At 54.2% G+C, this 12,997-nt stretch overlaps 2 pseudogenes; both read right to left on the minus strand.

Moving 5' to 3' along the window:
* Nucleotides 1–2,282: 2,282 nt before the first annotated feature.
* Nucleotides 2,283–2,402, minus strand: LOC141269692 (5S ribosomal RNA; annotated as a pseudogene).
* A 621-nt stretch (nt 2,403–3,023) lies between these two features.
* Nucleotides 3,024–3,142, minus strand: LOC141269575 (5S ribosomal RNA; annotated as a pseudogene).
* Between the last annotated feature and the right edge of the window lie 9,855 nt (nt 3,143–12,997).

A 12,997-nucleotide genomic window follows, 5' to 3' on the forward strand; every position in this document is an offset into this window, starting at 1 on the left:
TGAACCCTGCTAACTGGTTTAAAGGTATAGGAGGATGGATTGTCGGTGTAGGTCACATGTTCCTACAAATTTGTCTGTTTGCTTTCATCATCATATTGCTCATAAAATTATGTAAGTGGGCCATAAACAAAATCCGAAGACCCAAGAACGTCTTAAACGTTCATCTCCTTCCGGCAAATGAAAATTCTGAAATACCTCTCCTTGTTCCTCCCCCTCCTTTTCGGAGAGAGGGCAGAAGATACTATTACTTTGATGTAGAGGTGTAAGTGACAAGTGATAATATTATTATCAGAGAGAGGAAAATGATAGGAAAATTAGTATACCATATCAATTAATCCCTTTTAATATAACCCTTTAACACTCCTATAAACCAATGTAGTAAAATATGCTGCTTAAACAACTAAATTATAATAAGATTAATCAAAAATCTCTAAGCAAAGATGTAAAGTTTACCCAAGCCACTGTGGAATTTGCAGGGGTTGCTTATCTTAGTCAAAATGCCCTTTTGAGGTCAGGTTCATCTAGGGAAAGCACATTGACCAACAAAACAGGTACATTGCATCAAGTAATTATATAAGTACATAGGTAAGCATTTTATGTAATCGCCTGATTACTAATGATTGGATGCTAGTTGTTTATATTGTAAGATGATTGGTTATGTTATAATCTTCCTATGTCCCACCTACTATGTACAACCCACAATTTATACTATAAGAATTGTGCCCCAATACAATGGAGGCAGTTCTGTTCTAATATTGATCAGAGCTCTTGTGGCTACAATAAAACTTTCTTTAATCTGCAGAGATAGTGTGTGCACTCATCCTTTGGGAGACTGAGACGTTATTCCATATCAACTACCATATGTAGAACAGGTGTGCCATACGACTGGCTATAAAAGCCCATGGTACAGAAAGGGGGGGCTCTCTTGCTCTGCCCACCCCACAAGACAAAGAATCTTCATGCTGAGAAGCAGATGACATGTAGGCCTGGACACATGCTGGACAAAGACATGATTTACCAGCCAGGATCCAAGGAAAGATGGGTGAATCTCAACAATTAAGCTAATTATGGACAAATGGACAATTACTTTATAACTAATTATTGTATGTACCTGCTGCAATCTGATTCTTTTTAATGGACAATCCAAGAATAAATAGATACATTTTTTTATAAGAATATCGTGATATTGATACTTTGAGAAGTCCTCAGTAGAAAAAAATAATACAGGAAGAGTATAATTTTACAGTCTCCCATCCAAGTACTAACCAGGCCTGACCCTGCTTAGCTTCCAAGATCAGATGAGAGCGGGCGTGTTCAAGGTGGTGTGGCCATAGGCAGAGACAAGGCTCTCACTTGCTGCTTTTCTACTTTGACGTCTGGCTGCCGGCTGCCCTTTCCAGTGCTCAGCAAGACCAGGTCCTTTTGTGCTTTCCCTTCTCTTCAATTTTTTTGCTGGCTTCCTTAAAAGGTCTTGTAGACACAACGCCCCACTCAGAGCCGCTGAGCTCACTGATCGGCTGCAGCGCTGTCGACGGAACGTCAGCTTCACGGCCAATGCCACAGGCCGGGAGCAGAGGCGAGACTCACCGGTAGACCCGGGTAGGGTGAGTAGAGCGCGGTTAGTTGCTTTCTAATAGCTTGCAGCCGGGGATTAACGTTTAATGAAAGGGAACAATCCCTTTGACTGTCTGCAGCGCGCCACACCTAGGAAGCGCAATCTCACACACAAGCCAGCATGCACACGTGCTCGCACGTGAGAACACCCCCTATCTGCCCCTACAACCTCTCCGTCACCATGCGTCAGACTCTCCTGCCTGTTTTATGATTTCAGGGGCCTAGCAGGAATCACCCCCCCCCTCCCTCCCCAATTCCTTCCGCACCTTCCTTGCCTTCCTTGCACTGAGGTTAGCTCTTTTTCAGCCGTCTGGCTTGGTTACACAAGCTTCTTTGCAGAGAAACATGTTACTTCTGCTGGCCCTCGCTAGGCGGCCGGCATCCAAAACCTTCCCTGGGCACCTGCTGAAAGCCTGGCCCCTTCACGGCCCTGAGTGCTTTTAACGCCATCATTTCCACACGGCGAGCTGCGGAGTCAATAAGCACTCCTAGCCGTGGCAAGGAGCTCAGTGTCAAGCCTGCGTGAAGGCGGCGGGGTAGCGTACTTAGCTGCCAACTGGCTCAGAGGCCTTGGGGCTTCCATCATCTAAGTTACTTAAGGTCGGTGACCGGCAAGGCGCCGTTCCATGCTAGCCGAGCTGGGCAGTAGGTAAAAACGTCATCAAAACGGTCTACAGCACCCAGAGTTCGCAGGAGGTCTCCCATCCAAGTACTGTCCGAGCCCAGTCTTGCTTTGCTTCCGAGATCAGAAGAGATCGGGCGTATCCAAGGTTGTATGGCCAGTAGAAGCTGATCGATCCTTCGCCCGGCCAGCCTTTCTCAGGATCGCTTGGTGGCGAGCAATCTGGCAGTGACGGGGCAGGCTCCGAAGGGTCCATGCAAAGTCTGTACCGTCCCTACAGGTGTGGTTTGTTTAGCAGTGATTCACCCGCCGCATCAGGTGTCTTCAAAAATGGCTCGGCACAGGTTCTCCTGCAGGCTAAACACTTCATCGCGGTAATGTGACAGAAAGAGCAAGCTGGACCCGTAACTTGGGGGCGGAGCGAGACGTCCAGGGGTGAATGAAGGAAGAGGGTGAGATGGTTGCCAGTGACTTTGAGCTGCTCTTCAGTGGGGAGAGTCGTGTTGCCTGCAAAAGTCTTCTGCTTGGGGTTACCGGTTGTTGCCTCCAGCCACCCGGGAGACGCTGGTCCTGGTGAAAAGGAGCCTAGTATTAAAAGTAAAGAAGCAACAATGCTGGAGGCCCACGGTGATCAGAAGGATGCTGGTATTTTGCAGAGATGAAATAGCGCAAGAGAGAAAGCAAATGAAAAAAAGAAAAGAGAATGAATGTGTGCACTTGTGAAAGGGAATGGAAAAAAGGCATAGAAGAGAGTGCCCCCTGCTGGTGGAAGGAAGGAAAAAGCAAAAGCCTACAGCACCTGGTATTCCCAGGCGGTCTCCCATCCAAGTACCAACCAGGCCCAATGCTGCTTAGCTTCCAAGATCAGACAAGATCGGGCGTGTTTATGGTGGTGTGGCCATGGGCAGAGACAAGCCTCTCACTTGCTGCTTTTCTACTTTGAAGTCTGGCTGCCGGATGCCCTTTCCAGTGTTCAGCAAGACCAGGTCCTTTTGTGCTTTCCCTTCTCTTCAATTTTTTTGCTGACTTCCTTAAAAGGTCTTGTAGACACAACGCCCCACTCAGAGCCGCTGAGCTCACTGATCGGCTGCAGCGCTGTCGACGGAACGACAGCTTCACGGCCATTGCCACAGGCCGGGAGCAGAGGCGAGACTCACTGGTAGACCCGGGTAGGGTGAGTAGAGCGCGGATAGTTGCTTTCTAATAGCCTGCAGCCGGGGATTAACTTTTAATGAAAGGGAACAATCCCTTTGACTGTCTGCAGCGCGCCACACCTAGGTAGCGCACTCTCACACACAAGCCAGCATGCACACGTGCTCGCACGTGACAACACCCCCTATCTGCCCCTACAACCTCTCCGTCACCATGCGTCAGACTCTCCTGCCTGTTTTATGATTTCAGGGCCCTAGCAGGAATCACCCCCCCCTCCCCAATTCCTTCCTTGCCTTCATAGAATCATAGAATCATAGAATGGTAGAGTTGGAAGGGACCTCCTGGGTCATCTGGTCCAACCCGCTGCTCAAAGCAGGATTCACTAGATCATCTCAGACAGATGTCTGTCCAGCCTCTGTTTGAAGACGTCCATTGAAGGGGAACTCACCACCTCTCGTGGCAGCCTGTTCCACTCATTAATCACCCTAACTGTCAAAAAGTTTTTTCTAATATCTAATCTGTGTCTCCTCCCATTTAGTTTCATCCCATTGCTTCTAGTCTTTCCTTGTGCAAATGAGAATAAAGATGATCCTTCTACAATGTGACAGCCCTTGACATATTTGTAGACAGCTATTAAGTCTCCTCTCAGTCTTCTTTTTTGCAAGCTAAACATTCCCAAATCCTGCAACCATTCCTCATAGGACATGGTTTGCAGACCAGTCACCATTCTGGTCGCTCTTCCCTGAACTTGCTCCAGTTTGTCTATGTCTGTTTTAAAAGGTGGTGCCCAAAACTGTACACAGTATTCCAGATGAGGTCTGACCAAAGAGGAGTAAAGACCGATAATGACTTCACGTGATCTAGACTGTATGCTTCTGTTAATACATCCCAGAATTGTATTTGCCTTTTTTGCTGGTGCATCACACTGTTGACTCATGTTCAGCCTATGATCTATTAGTATACCTAAGTCTTTTTCACATGTACTGTTGCTTAGCTCTATTCCTTCCATTCTGTATATGCTTTTTTCATTTTTATTGCCCAGATGTAGTACTTTGCATTTTTCCCTGTTAAAAACCATTCTGTTGGTTGCTGCCCACTGCTCCAGTTTATTTAGGTCTTTTTGAATCCTCTCTCTCTCTTCTCTAGTATTAGCTATCCCTCCTAGCTTTGTGTCATCAGCAAATTTAATCAGTTTATCCTCAATTCCTTCATCTAAATCATTGATAAAGATGTTGAACAATACAGGTCCCAGGACGGAGCCCTGTGGTACCCCACTTGAGACATTCATCCATCTGGATGTGAAGCCATTTACAACCACCCTTTGAGTCCGATCACTAAGCCAGTTATGAATCCACCTAACAGTTGCCTGGTCCATTGCATACTTGGTCATTTTTTCAATAAGGATGGTGTGAGATACTTTGTCAAATGCTTTGCTGAAGTCAAGATATACTATATCTACAGCATTTCCCTGATCCACCCAGTCAGTGATTCTGTCATAGAAGGAAATTAAGTTAGTCTGACATGACTTGTTAGTTACAAACCCATGCTGACTCTGGTTAATCACTTCATTCTTATCCATGTACTTACAAACATGTTGTTTAATAATTTGTTCAAAGATCTTTCCTGGTATAGAAGTCATACTCACCGGCCTATAGTTCCTGGGTCCACCTTCTTCCCCTTTTTGAAGATAGGAACAACATTTGCTCTTCTCCAGTCTTCTGGGACTTCTCCTGTTCTCCAAGAATTTTCAAGGATTATGGAGAGTGGTTCTAAAATTTCTTCTACGATCTCCTTCAGTACTCTGGGGTGTAATTCATCTGGACCTGGAGACTTGAACTCATTTATGTTAGCTAAATATTCCCTCACAATCTTTCTGTTTACAGATAACTTGGATTCCTCTATTCCTTTAAAAGAACAGTGAAGATCAGTTGATGTTACATTTTCTTTCTGAGAGAAAACAGATGCAAAATAGGAATTAAAAAGTTCGGCCTTCTCAACATCCTCTCTTACCATTTCTCCATTTTCATCCTGTAAAAATCCTATAGCATCTTTGACTTTTCTTTTACTTTTGACATACCCCCAAAATCCTTTTTTATTGCTTTTGACATCTCTTGCAAGCCTAAATTCATTGTCAGCTTTAGCTAACCTGATACGTGCCCTACAGGATCTGCAGACTGCATTATAATCTTCGTTAGATATGGCTCTGTAATGCACACGCCCGGACTGACTGGCGTGTGCGTGTTTATGTAGTGATTCCACTGTGCCATGAACCGGAGAGTGCCTGGAGGGGCGTAACTAAGTATCTGCCCGATCCGACCAAGGTCGCACGACGGCATACGACGCCAGTGCACCAGGGAGGAACCGAGCAGAGGAACAAGGGTCTACTCCAGGTCAGACTCCGGACACGGCTGTTGACCCACACCAGGGAATACAGGAACAGGCAGACTAGAGCACAGGCTGGGTAGGGTCCAGTACAGACTGGTAGACAAATTCGAAACCGCAGATGCGGTAGACAGAGCTGAGCAAAGCGAAAACCGCAGACGCGGCGGACAGTGCTGAGCAAAGCGAAAACCGCAGACGCGGAGGACAGAGCTGAGCAAAGCGAAAACCGCAGACGCGGCGGACAGAGCTGAGCAAAGCGAAAACCACAGACGCGGGGCGGACAGAGCTGAGCAAAGCGAAAACCGCAGACGCGGCGGACAGAGCTGAGCAAAGCGAAAACCGCAAACGCGGGGCGGACAGAGCAGAGCAAAGCGAAAACCGCAGACGCGGCGGACAGAGCAGAGCAAAGCGAAAACCGCAGACGCGGCGGACAGAGCTGAGCAAAGCGAAAACCGCAGACGCGGCGGACAGAGCTGAGCAAAGCGAAAACCGCAGACGCGGCGGACAGAGCTGAGCAAAGCGAAAACCGCAGACGCGGCGGACAGAGCTGAGCAAAGCGAAAACCGCAGACGCGACGGACAGAGCTGAGCAAAGCGAAAACCGCAGACGCGGCGGACAGAGCTGAGCAAAGCGAAAACCGCAGACGTGGGGCGGACAGAGCAGAGCAAAGCGAAAACCGCAGATGCGGCGGACAGAGCAGAGCAAAGCGAAAACCGCAGACGCGGCGGACAGAGCTGAGCAAAGCGAAAACCGCAGACGCGGCGGACAGAGCTGAGCAAAGCGAAAACCGCAGACGCGGCGGACAGAGCTGAGCAAAGCGAAAACCGCAGACGCGGCGGACAGAGCTGAGCAAAGCGAAAACCGCAGACGCGGCGGACAGAGCTGAGCAAAGCGAAAACCGCAGACGCGGCGGACAGAGCTGAGCAAAGCGAAAACCGCAGACGCGGCGGACAGAGCTGAGCAAAGCGAAAACCGCAGACGCGGCGGACAGAGCTGAGCAAAGCGAAAACCGCAGACGCGGCGGACAGAGCTGAGCAAAGCGAAAACCGCAGACGCGGGGCGGACAGAGCAGAGCAAAGCGAAAACCGCAGACGCGGCGGACAGAGCAGAGCAAAGCGAAAACCGCAGACGCGGCGGACAGAGCTGAGCAAAGCGAAAATCGCAGACGCGGCGGACAGAGCTGAGCAAAGCGAAAACCGCAGACGCGGCGGACAGAGCTGAGCAAAGCGAAAACCGCAGACGCGGGGCGGACAGAGCAGAACAAAGCGAAAACCGCAGACGCGGGGTGGACAGAGCAGAGCAAAGCGAAAACCGCAGATGCGGCGGACAGAGCTGAGCAAAGCGAAAACCGCAGACGCGGCGGACAGAGCTGAGCAAAGCGAAAACCGCAGACGCGGCGGACAGAGCTGAGCAAAGCGAAAACCGCAGACGCGGCGGACAGAGCTGAGCAAAGCGAAAACCGCAGACGCGGCGGACAGAGCTGAGCAAAGCAAAAACCGCAGACGCGGCGGACAGAGCTGAGCAAAGCGAAAACCGCAGACGCGGCGGACAGAGCTGAGCAAAGCGAAAACCGCAGACGCGGCGGACAGAGCTGAGCAACGCGAAAACCGCAGACGCGGGGCGGACAGAGCAGAGCAAAGCGAAAACCGCAGACGCGGCGGACAGAGCTGAGCAAAGCGAAGACCGCAGACGCGGCGGACAGAGCTGAGCAAAGAGAAAACCGCAGACGCGGCGGACAGAGATGAGCAAAGCGAAAACCGTAGACATGGCGGACAGAGCTGAGCAAAGTGAAAACCGCAGACGCGGCGGACAGAGCAGAGCAAAGCGAAAAACGCAGACGCGGGGCGGACAGAGCAGAGCAAAGCGAAAACCGCAGACGCGGCGGACAGAGCAGAGCAAAGCGAAAACCACAGACGCGGCGGACAGAGCTGAGCAAAGCGAAAACCGCAGACGCGGCGGACAGAGCTGAGCAAAGCTAAAACCGCAGACGCGGGGCGGACAGAGCAGAGCAAAGCGAAAACCGCAGACGCGGCGGACAGAGCTGAGCAAAGCGAAAACCGCAGACGCGGGGCGGACAGAGCAGAGCAAAGCGAAAACCGCAGACGCGGCGGACAGAGCAGAGCAAAGCGAAAACCGCAGACGCGGCGGACAGAGCTGAACAAAGCGAAAACCGCAGACGCGGCGGACAGAGCTGAGCAAAGCGAAAACTGCAGACGCGGCGGACAGAGCTGAACAAAGCGAAAACCGCAGACGCGGCGGACAGAGCAGAGCAAAGCGAAAACCGCAGATGCGGCGGACAGAGCAGAGCAAAGCGAAAACCACAGACGCGGCGGACAGAGCTGAGCAAAGCGAAAACCGCATACGCGGCGGACAGAGCTGAGCAAAGCGAAAACCGCAGACGCGGGGCGGACAGAGCAGAGCAAAGCGAAAACCGCAGATGCGGCGGACAGAGCTGAGCAAAGCGAAAACCGCAGACGCGGCGGACAGAGCTGAGCAAAGCGAAAACCGCAGACGCGGCGGACAGAGCTGAGCAAAGCGAAAACCGCAGACGCGGCGGACAGAGCTGAGCAAAGCGAAAACCGCAGACGCGGGGCGGACAGAGCTGAGCAAAGCGAAAACCGCAGACGCGGCGGACAGAGCTGAGCAAAGCGAAAACCGCAGACGCGGCGGACAGAGCTGAGCAAAGAGAAAATCGCAGACGCAGGGCGGACAGAGCAGAGCAAAGCGAAAACCGCAGACGCGACGGACACAGCTGAGCAAAGCGAAAACCGCAGACGCGGCGGACAGAGCTGAGCAAAGCGAAAACCGCAGACACGGCGGACAGAGCTGAGCAAACCGAAAACCGCAGACGCGGGGCGGACAGAGCAGAGCAAAGCGAAAACCGCAGACGCGGGGCGGACAGAGCAGAGCAAAGCGAAAACCGCAGACGCGGCGGACAGAGCAGAGCAAAGCGAAAACTGCAGACGCGGCGGACAGAGCCGAGCAAAGCGAAAATCGCAGACGCGGCGGACAGAGCTGAGCAAAGCGAAAACCGCAGACGCGGCGGACAGAGCTGAGCAAAGCGAAAACCGCAGACGCGGGGCGGACAGAGCAGAACAAAGCGAAAACCGCAGACGCGGGGCGGACGGAGCAGAGCAAAGCGAAAACCGCAGATGCGGCGGACAGAGCTGAGCAAAGCGAAAACCGCAGACGCGGCGGACAGAGCTGAGCAAAGCGAAAACCGCAGACGCGGCGGACAGAGCTGAGCAAAGCGAAAACCGCAGACGCGGCGGACAGAGCTGAGCAAAGCGAAAACCGCAGACGCGGCGGACAGAGCTGAGCAAAGCAAAAACCGCAGACGCGGAGGACAGAGCTGAGCAAAGCGAAAACCGCAGACGCGGCGGACAGACCTGAGCAATGCGAAAACCGTAGACACGGCGGACAGAGCTGAGCAAAGCGAAAACCGCAGACGCGGCGGACAGAGCTGAGCAAAGCGAAGACCGCAGACGCGGCGGACAGAGCTGAGCAAAGAGAAAACCGCAGACGCGGCGGACAGAGCTGAGCAAAGCGAAAACCGTAGACACGGCGGACAGAGCTGAGCAAAGCGAAAACCGCAGACGCGGCGGACAGAGCAGAGCAAAGCGAAAAACGCAGACGCGGGGCGGACAGAGCAGAGCAAAGCGAAAACCGCAGACGCGGCGGACAGAGCAGAGCAAAGCGAAAACCACAGACGCGGCGGACAGAGCTGAGCAAAGCGAAAACCGCAGACGCGGCGGACAGAGCTGAGCAAGGCGAAAACCGCAGACTCGGGGCGGACAGAGCAGAGCAAAGCGAAAACCGCAGACGCGGCGGACAGAGCTGAGCAAAGCGAAAACCGCAGACGCGGGGCGGACAGAGCAGAGCAAAGCGAAAACCGCAGACGCGGCGGACAGAGCAGAGCAAAGCGAAAACCGCAGACGCGGCGGACAGAGCTGAACAAAGCGAAAACCGCAGACGCGGCGGACAGAGCTGAGCAAAGCGAAAACTGCAGACGCGGCGGACAGAGCTGAACAAAGCGAAAACCGCAGACGCGGCGGACAGAGCTGAGCAAAGCGAAAACTGCAGACGCGGCGGACAGAGCAGAGCAAAGCGAAAACCGCAGACGCGGCGGACAGAGAAGAGCAAAGCGAAAACCACAGACGCGGCGGACAGAGCTGAGCAAAGCGAAAACCGCATACATGGCGGACAGAGCTGAGCAAAGCGAAAACCGCAGACGCGGGGCGGACAGAGCAGAGCAAAGCGAAAACCGCAGACGCGGCGGACAGAGCTGAGCAAAGCCAAAACCGCAGACGCGGCGGACAGAGCTGAGCAAAGTGAAAACCGCAGACGCGGCGGACAGAGCTGAGCAAAGCGAAAACTGCAGACGCGGCGGACAGAGCTGAGCAAAGCGAAAACCGCAGACGCGGGGCGGACATAGCAGAGCAAAGCGAAAACCGCAGACGCGGCGGACAGAGCAGAGCAAAGCGAAAACCACAGACGCGGGGCGGACAGAGCAGAGCAAAGCGAAAACCGCAGACGCGGCGGACAGAGCTGAGCAAAGCGAAAACCACAGACGCGGCGGACAGAGCTGAGCAAAGCGAAAACCGCAGACGCGGCGGACAGAGCTGAGCAAAGCGAAAACCGCAGACGCGGGCGGACAGAGCAGAGCAAAGCGAAAACCGCAGACGCGGCGGACAGAGCTGAGCAAAGCGAAAACCGCAGACGCGGCGGACAGAGCTGAGCAAAGCGAAAACCTCAGACGCGGCGGACAGAGCTGAGCAAAGCGAAAACCGCAGACGCGGTGGACAGAGCTGAGCAAAGCGAAAACCGCAGACGCGGCGGACAGAGCTGAGCAAAGCGAAAACCGCAGACGCGGGGCGGACAGAGCAGAGCAAAGCGAAAACCGCAGATGCGGCGGACAGAGCTGAGCAAAGCGAAAACCGCAGACGCGGCGGACAGAGCTGAGCAAAGCGAAAACCGCAGACGCGGCGGACAGAGCTGAGCAAAGCGAAAACCGCAGACGCGGCGGACAGAGCTGAGCAAAGCGAAAACCGCAGACGCGGGGCGGACAGAGCTGAGCAAAGCGAAAACCGCAGACGCGGCGGACAGAGCTGAGCAAAGCGAAAACCGCAGACACGGCGGACAGAGCTGAGCAAAGAGAAAATCGCAGACGCGGGGCGGACAGAACAGAGCAAAGCGAAAACCGCAGACGCGACGGACAGAGCTGAGCAAAGCGAAAACCGCAGACTCGGCGGACGGAGCTGAGCAAAGCGAAAACCGCAGACACGGCGGACAGAGCTGAGCAAACCGAAAACCGCAGACGCGGGGCGGACAGAGCAGAGCAAAGCGAAAACCGCAGACGCGGCGGACAGAGCTGAGCAAAGCGAAAACCGCAGACGCGGCGGACAGAGCTGAGCAAAGCGAAAACCGCAGACGCGGCGGACAGAGCTGAGCAAAGCAAAAACCGCAGACGCGGCGGACAGAGCAGAGCAAAGCGAAAACCGCAGACGCGGGGCGGACAGAGCAGAGCAAAGCGAAAACCGCAGACGCGGCGGACAGAGCTGAGCAAAGCGAAAACCGCAGACGCGGCGGACAGAGCTGAGCAAAGCGAAAACCGCAGACGCGACGGACAGAGCTGAGCAAAGCGAAAACCGCAGACGCGGGGTGGACAGAGCAGAGCAAAGCGTAAACCGCAGACGCGGCGGACAGGGCTGAGCAAAGCGAAAACCGCTGACGCGGCGGACAGAGCTGAGCAAAGTGAAAACCGCAGACGCGGCGGACAGAGCTGAGCAAAGCGAAAACCGCAGACGCGGCGGACAGAGCTGAGCAAAGCGAAAACCGCAGACGCGGCGGACAGAGCTGAGCAAAGCGAAAACCGCAGACGCGGCGGACAGAGCTGAGCAAAGCGAAAACCGCAGGCGCGGCGGACAGAGCTGAGCAAAGCGAAAACCGCAGACGCGGCGGACAGAGCTGAGCAAAGCGAAAACCGCAGACGCGGGGCGGACAGAGCAGATCAAAGCGAAAACCGGAGACGCGGCGGACAGAGCAGAGCAAAGCGAAAACCGCAGACGCGGCGGACAGAGCTGAGCAAAGCAAAAACCGCAGACGCGGCGGCCAGAGCTGAGCAAAGCGAAAACCGCAGACGCGGCGGACAGAGCTGAGCAAAGCGAAAACCGCAGACGCGGCGGACAGAGCTGAGCAAAGCGAAAACCGCAGGCGCGGCGGACAGAGCTGAGCAAAGCGAAAACCGCAGACGCGGCGGACAGAGCTGAGCAAAGCGAAAACCGCAGACGCGGGGCGGACAGAGCAGATCAAAGCGAAAACCGGAGACGCGGCGGACAGAGCAGAGCAAAGCGAAAACCGCAGACGCGGCGGACAGAGCTGAGCAAAGCGAAAACCACAGACGCGGCGGCCAGAGCTGAGCAAAGCGAAAACCGCAGACGCGGCGGACAGAGCTGAGCAAAGCGAAAACCGCAGACGCGGCGGACAGAGCTGAGCAAAGCGAAAATCGCAGACGCGGCGGACAGAGCTGAGCAAAGCGAAAACCGCAGACGCGGCGGACAGAGCTGAGCAAATCAAAAACCGCAGACGCGGGGCGGACAGAGCAGAGTAAAGCGAAAACCGCAGACGCGGCGGACAGAGCTGAGCAAAGCGAAAACCGCAGACACGGCGGACAGAGCTGAGCAAAGCGAAAACTGCAGACGCGGCGGACAGAGCTGAGCAAAGCGAAAACCGCAGACGCGGCGGACAGAGCTGAGTAAAGCGAAAACCGCAGACGCGGCGGACAGAGCTGAGCAAAGCGAAAACCGCAGACGCGGCGGACAGAGCTGAGCAAAGCGAAAACCGCAGACGCGGTGGGAACAGGGCTCTGTTCACACGGAACAGACTAGAAGGGAAAGGCAGAACCAGATACCCACAGGGTACTTGCAGAGAAGTAGCGAGTGGACCACAAACTCACAAACGGAAGTACAGTGACAACGAGCAGGAGTTAGGTACGAGTTCAGACTCTGCAGAAAAAGGAATGGAACGGACATAGAGAAAAAACAGGTAAAAGATAGGAGAGAGTTCAGACTGGAACTGAGTGTACGGAGGAGACCGACACTGCAGCGGGATACAGGAGCGGGTCTGGGAATACGGCCCCCAGAGAGGCAGGACGAACAGGCAAGGAGCGTGTTCAGACTCGCCTGGAAATACAGCCTCCAGGAAGGCGGAACGAACAGGCAAGGAACG

Source organism: Phyllobates terribilis, unplaced genomic scaffold (genome assembly GCF_046119375.1).
Source record: "Phyllobates terribilis strain yellow unplaced genomic scaffold, ASM4611937v1 Scaffold_4__5_contigs__length_816908805, whole genome shotgun sequence".
NCBI classification, from domain to species: Eukaryota; Metazoa; Chordata; class Amphibia; order Anura; family Dendrobatidae; genus Phyllobates; species Phyllobates terribilis.